Consider the following 7053-nt stretch of genomic DNA (forward strand, 5'->3'; position numbering starts at 1 on the left):
ATAGATGCTCTGCCCTGACCGGGGATGGCGGCAGGTCAGAGCTGGGCGGGGAGGGGCGGGGGTGCCCCTCTTGGCATCTATTTCCAGCCCCTAGCCCAATGCCTGGAAATAGATGCCTGCTGATTGACTGACTGCTGAACCGACTTTGGGGAGGTTCTGGGGGCTCTGCCTCCCCCATCAACACACGGAGACCCAGCCCCCGTCCCATTCCTCCAGTCGTCTGTACCCCTGCCAACCGAGCGCCACGCTGCCGGCACGCAGTCTCCCCAGCCTTGGCCCCCGGCCCATCACGCGGCGGGCCGCCGGCCTGCGGATCGCTGACCCACAGCTCCAGACGGCCGGCCCAGCCATTGGCCGGCTCCGCGACCCGATCGCGCCCATTGGCTGGGGGCCGGGGGGAGGCGGGGTCGGGGGGCCAGGTTGGCTGGGGGTGCCGGCGCCCTGGAGGGGGCAGAGGCTTAAAGGTGCCCGCGGGCAGCACCACGGGAGGTGGCCTGGACGCCGGGCAGCTGCACCCACTGGCGCTGGCCCCCCGAGGGGAGGGAGCGGAGTTTGCCCGGCTCTGGACCGCAGCTGCGGCTAGACTGAGCGGGTAGGTCCGAACTTTGGGAAGAGGAACTGGGCAGGGGTCCGTCCGATCGATCCAGCCGAACGTCCAAATCGCCTCGCCTTTTTCGTGGGGCACAGGGAGCCGATGCGGCGCCAGGGGGAGCGCAAGTCACTGTACTTTGGGGAGCCGCGGGCTCCGGTTCTTGGAATAACGGAAGCGGGGGGCGCAGGGGGAAGCCAGGCTTGGGACAACCGCATCTGCTCGCCTTCGAGGCTCTAGACAATCCTTTTCCCTCCCTGCCTCGCGCGCGGGGGGTCCAGGGGTCCTCCCCTGGAGAAGCAGGGGGTGGGAGGGTAGGGGCCAGGGAGAGGGCAGAACCCGAGGCTCTGGGGAACTACCCCATCACCACGATCGGACCAGATTTTTGGGTCCGGAAGGTCCTGCCCTTTCCATCCAATTCCAAAACAAACGAGGCCTCAGTTTCCTCCTCTATAAAACTAAAAGGCCAGACTAACTGACCTCAACACTACATTCTGGGGAGGGGCTGGGTGAGGCCGGCGTGTACAGAGACAGGATTTGGCCCTGGAAGGGGTCCTGGCCAGCTACTGCCGCCGGCCCCCACTCCCTACAGATCCTCAGAAAGGTCTCTTCTGCACCCCACCCCCACCCACATCCCGGTTGGGCTCACACACAGACCCACACTAACACACACACACCCAAAGGGCAGTAGTCATCGGTCCGGGGGACCGAGAAAGTGGCTCGGATCACCCTATCCGCTTCGGGTTCCGACGGGCTGTGTGACCTGGGACTAGTAGCTGCTCCGCCCGGGGCTGCCTCAGTTTCCTTCTGGCGTGATCTTTGCTGGGGGGGGGGGGGGGGGAGGGGGGGGCGGGGGGGGGGAAGCCCAGGGGGGGGGGGGGGGGGGGGGGGGGGGGGGGGGGGGGTCTGTTGGCACGGAAAGCTAAGCTCATCCCCCTACCCCTCCCCCTCGGTCTGGGTTGTGTCGCGGGCTGCCACCCGGGGGAGCCCGCGGGGCCAGTAGGTGGAACGGGATGGGGGACGGGCCCCCAAGCTGCTGCTCCTCCAGCTCCTCCTTCGACTCCTCCTCCTCCCTCCCTCTACTCCCCCGATGGATCTCCCGAAGCAGGGCCCGACCTCCCTTCCTTTGCTCTCCATCCAGACCGGCCGGATGCGCACGTAGTCCCGGCTTGGGGCTCAGGCTCCGCGCTGCCCCAGCCGTTGCCTCACCTCCCCTTCCCCGGTAGAGGGACGGGATTCCCCGGCACCCAGCCAGGTGAGTGCCAAGGCCGTCCTCTAGGTCCGGACCGAGGAGGGGAGAGTCGATCCTCCCCCTCCCCCCTTAACCAGGATCTGCCTGGGGGTGGGGCGGGAGATAGCCGGAGCCTAGAATGTCACAGCTGGAGGGGACGGCCATCGCTAGCCCAGCCTGTTTAGACTGCCGGTCCCTGGGTTCCTACCCCGGGGCGGGTCGGAGCATCGGGCCCCCACCAGCTTTGAACGAGTCACTGCTCCTTGGAGCTTGTCTAATCCCACCTGCTAGATGAGAGGCTCTCCAGAATCCAGCCCGAATAACCCAGAAAGACTGACTATGCGGATGCCAGGCCTATTTCTAGCTCTCCTTTTCAACTCTAAATGCTCTGCCACGGGTGTAAAACTGGGGGGAGGGGGAGGACCGCGCTGTCTCTATTTGATGTACCTGAAAGATGAGACGCCTCTATTTATCGAGCTAATTGGTGCCAATTCTGGGAAGAGAACTCCCCTCCCCCACTGCCAAGGCCCTGACTTTGGGGGCTCTGCAGGGACGGCCAGTCCAGTGAAGCCATCCTGCGAAGGGGCCAGCCCCTGCCTCCCAAACATACAACACATCTTCCATAAGGAGACCAAGATTGTGTCGCTGGGAGAGGGGGTGGGGGAGGGCCATGCCGCAGCTCAGCTGGCAGCCTGCAACTGTCTCTTGGGGAGAAGAGTCCTAGAATGTAGGCGCTCTGCTTTCATCTTGCCCCTCCTCCATTTTACAGCTGGGGAGCCCAGAACTAGTGAGAGGCCCTGAGCTGAATGGGTGGACAGGGAACTGGCCTTGGTGACAGGAAGACGTGCCCCAAATACTTACTCGCTGTGTCCCCCCAGCAAAGGGTTTAATCTCTCTCAGCCTCAGTTTCTGAATCTGTAAAATGTGGAGGTTGGACTCAGCATTTCCAAGGGCCCCTCTAAGCCAGTGCTGTGGAAAGATGAAGTTGGGTTATTTCACTGAGTGTGGAGGGAAGGCCCCCGTCAGAAGGAGAGGAGGCCTCTGAGGAGGATTTGAGGTTCCTGTGAAGGGCAGGCCTGTTTTGTGGGGGGCCAGGAACAAGGCACTCTAACTAAAAAAGGGTCCTCCTGCAGAAGCTGCCACTGTACTTTTTTCCAGAAGGGCCCCTGACTTTATTTATTTCCAAATAAAGTAGACAATGGAGATCAAGGGCCCATCTATGGCTGACAGCCCTGCAGGGCTCCAGGAAAGCTGAAGGAGGGAGGGGGCAAAGGAAGATGCCCAACTTTACTTGACAGGAATGGGCACTGTTGGGCTTATCTATTATTGGATCTCCTCTCTGCTCTCCCCTCCCCCACCCCCTCTTCCCTCAGACAATCAAACAACAAGTGTTTTTGTTGTTTTTTTTTTAAGCCCAATGCTGCACTAGGCAGCCAGTCAGTATACAATGACAAAAGGCAAGCCCTCAAAAAAGCTTGCCTAAAAGAGGGAAAACCTGGGAGAGGCGTTTAGGTCTGGGTGGTCCCAAAGCTGGTGAATGAGGCCAGAGAGCAGCTGATTGACAGCCCTTCCGAGGAATGGGAATCAACTGGAGAGGGAAGAGGGGAATCACAGAGGCCCTCTGGGTCTGGCCTGAGCTCAATCTGGACAGTGGGCACCAAGGGGTGCTCAGGGCTCATTCGGAGGCAGAAGGGGTCCAGGCTAGTGCGGCTGATGAAATGCTTTCCAAATGAGGTCTTTTCTTTAGCCACAGGAAGCCAGCTCTCCTTATTAGACATACTTAGCCAAGGTCTGTGGCTATGCAAGGGTCCCCAGGACTGTCTGACTTGCTTAGGTTGTCCTGTCCATTTGCAAAGAACCATGAAGCTTTGTCAGCACAGCAGGGCCTGTTGCCATGGGAACCACATTTTATAGAAGGCTGTCAGGATGGGTTGTCTTAAATGCCTACCCTGTTCCAGGATTTATGAATCAGGAGCTTGGAGATTGACTGGCTGGTCCAATCTCCTTTCCCAGGCACAGGAGGAAACTGGGGCCCACAGAGGGGCAAGAGATCACACATTGAGTGCCGAACTGAGATTCATCTGGGACCCAGGTTCCCTGACTCCCAGTCCAGGATGGTTTTCACTAGAACATGCTGTTCTTGTGACCTTGGTAGGATCTTGGACTTGGCAGCTGAGGAATGTTGGTGCATATAGCCCAACTCCCTGTTTGTGAGAGAAGAAGGAAGATAGTAGAACCCAGAGAAAGTCCATGACTGCCGAGTAACAGTGCTGGGATGGATGGATGGATGGATAGGCAGATTGATGGATGAATTGATGGACAGATTGACAGAGGATGGGTGGATGGACAGAGGGATGGATGGAGGAATGGATGGAGGATGGATGAATTGATAGATGAATGGATGCACAGAGGGGTGGATGGATAGATGGATGGATAGCAGGCAGGCAGAGTAGGGAGAAGGCCTGGGTTTGAATTTGGGTTCTCTGCCCCTGACTCCAGGGCTCTCTGGCTCATGATACAAACAGCTTTCTGTGCTTTAAGGGTTTTCAGGCCTTGACTAGCTGTCGGGGGCCAGGCTCATGCCTGTGCCTTTGCCTGAGTGCAGACGACATCCTCTGGAGCTAAGGCTGGAATGTTTGGGGCCAAGCAGCAGAGCAGATAAGGCCATCCTGACTCTAGGAAGGCCCCCTCCCACTCCCTCTCAAATTCACTCATGCCTTGAGCCTGCTGTGGCTTCCAGGGCTGGAAGGGACAGTGAGTCTTACTGAGACAGCTGGTCATGAGGGCACCTAGTAGGGAGGGTGTTGATCTGGCTATGATCCTTAGAACTGGAGGGGAGCTCAGTCTTACAAGGAAAGAAACTGAGGCCTTCCTCAGAGAGGAAGAAGAGAGGGTAAGAGTCTCAGCTAGATGACAAAGTGGATGGAATCGAGTATTGGGCCTGGAGTCCAGCAGCCCCGAGTTTGTATCCTGCCAGTGTGACCCTGGGCAAGTTACTTGAAACTCTCTTGGCCTCAAGTTTTCCTGTCTACAAAATGGGGATGATCATAGCAGAGTCAAATGAGATATCCACATACAAAGCCCCAGGTTCAGTCAGGTAGGAAAGACCAGAGCCAGGATCCTTCCAGTTTACCTCTTCCTCAAATTGCTGTGGAGCCTGGCCCTGGCCTGGGGCCCTTGGGGAGGGGCCTGTTCTCAGCCACCGTCGGCTGGCAGGGGGCAGCTCTCCACTCGGGTCTACTGTCCACATAGGCCTCCTCACTCTGTGCTGGTCTCTCTTGGACTTCTTTCCACTCTGTCACACACAGGGTGGGATTCTGGAGGGGGGGGGGCTGAATGGGGGGCATGGATTAGGAGGCAGAACACTTTCTAGTGGTGTGACCTGGGTATGTCATTTAAGCTGGACCTTAGGTGTTGTTATTCACTGTGACAATGTGGTGTAATGGCTAGCTAGGGTGCTAGGCTCAGTCAGGAGGGCCTGGTGTCAAGCTGATGCCAAGCTTAGTGCCCTGGCCAAGCCAGAATAAGCAGGAGAGGGTGAGGCCGTGGAGGAGCCTGGGAGCAGGACCAGGGCTGGTCCACCCCAGGCCATGGCTGCTTCTGGGGGATCAGTAGCAGCTACAAGCCAGCCTGCCTCCCCCCAGGTTACCCCCCACACTCACCCTGAGTCTGGGCAGTAAGCTGCCGGCCTCTGGGCCCATGTGGGCCTCCCAGAACAGCCCCCTCACCATAAAGGAAGAAACCAGGGCTGCCCAGAGAGGGAGGACTTTCCTAAGGTCCCATAGAGAGAAGGGGCAGCCCAGGGCCTCTGACTCCAAAGCAGCAGCTCTGGGTCCAGCACCAGGCTGCCCCACCTGCAGGCCTTGGAGGGAAAGGGGCTCCTCAGAGAAGTGCCAGTGGCATGGGGGCCCAGATAGGCCTCCGTCCATGCCATGGGAAGCCAGGCAGGCGTGGGGGGTGCCGCCAGCCCTCAGGTTTATGAAGGGCATGGATCTTCTGCACACCAGGGGACAGATGCCAGAGAAGGAGGGCCTAGCAAGGGCCCACGACTAGGAAGGATGGGGCTATCTGGTGCTCTGTCCAGCTGGGGCCTCCTTGAGACTGGCAGCCAGGCACTCCTGGCACAGCAGAGGAGCCAGCTGGCACCCGGCGTGGCTGAGAGGGAGCTCCCTGGGCCCCCTCTGTTTTCCCAGCTGTTAGCCGAGGGCATCAGACCAGGGACCCTCCAAGGCTCTTCCTGTTCCAGAACAAGGGGCCTCGGCAGGGAGCCTTGTCTGAGCCTCAGATCCCACTGTTGTCACCCCCCACCCCACCACCTCCTCCTCTAAATCTTAAAGCAGAAGTGGAGAGTTGTGAATCTTTGTTCTTGGTCTGAGGCTCAGCCCTCAGGGCCAGCCATCAGTCCATTCTCTGCATTGTACAGAAGAGGACACTGAGGTCCAGAGGAGGGAAAGAACTTTCTCAAGGTCACCCAAGTTGTACAAAGCAGAGTTTGGATTCGAACCCAGGTCCTCCCACTCCAAATGCAACATCTTTTCACAGTGGGGGTGCCAGGAGAGCAAAGCCTGGGCTGGCCCCTGCTCAGAGGGGTCCAGGGCAGCCTGGGCCTGGGGCTTCACAAGTGGGTTTGCAGTCAGACTTAAGTCTGTTTTCCAAACTGAAGCAAATATGCCTTTCTCTCTTTCTCATTGTCACTGGAAGTCATAGCAAGCAGAGGGCTGGGGGAGGGGGAGCCTGGGCCCAGATGCCAGCCCCACCCTCCCAGCCTGGGCTTCTGGCCTTTCTGCTCTGCCCTGAAACCTTCACTGGCCCATCCCACACACACACAGTCACTCATACACACTCGTATGCCCAGTCACTCACACACATACACACTTATTTACACACACAATCACCTGTACAGACACTCATGCACTTATTCACACACACACTCATTTTCGCACACACAGTCACTCATATACCTAATCAGTCAAACATAATTATTTGTGCACACATACAATCACAGGCACTCACACATACTCATACACTCACAGTTACACACACTTGTACATGCATATCCACACATAGTTATACACTCATATAACATTCACATACACACTCATATTCACACACAATCACTCATACACACTCATATATAATCACTCACACACACATGCATACACACTCATACATATACAGTCATACATACTTATTCACACACTCATATTCACATATACACAATTACCTGTGCACA

The 7053-nt window shown here is 57.7% G+C and overlaps 1 protein-coding gene across 2 annotated transcripts in view; it reads left to right on the plus strand.

The window, feature by feature from the left end:
- Positions 1–454: 454 nt before the first annotated feature.
- PPP1R3B (protein phosphatase 1 regulatory subunit 3B) overlaps positions 455–7053 on the plus strand; it is an 11967-nt gene continuing 5368 nt past the window's right edge. Inside the window, exon 1 of one of the 2 annotated variants that reach the window (XM_069104960.1) lies at positions 455–592. The gene's annotated coding sequence lies outside the window, so the exon portion shown is untranslated. Of the gene's footprint in view, positions 593–1650; positions 1845–7053 lie in introns of those variants that run through there. The other variant, XM_069104959.1, reaches the window with a different exon arrangement.

The sequence above is a fragment of the Petaurus breviceps genome, unplaced genomic scaffold (assembly GCF_028583685.1).
Source record: "Petaurus breviceps papuanus isolate PSGF00001 unplaced genomic scaffold, PetGlider_PUasm1.0 689, whole genome shotgun sequence".
NCBI lineage: Eukaryota > Metazoa > Chordata > Mammalia > Diprotodontia > Petauridae > Petaurus > Petaurus breviceps.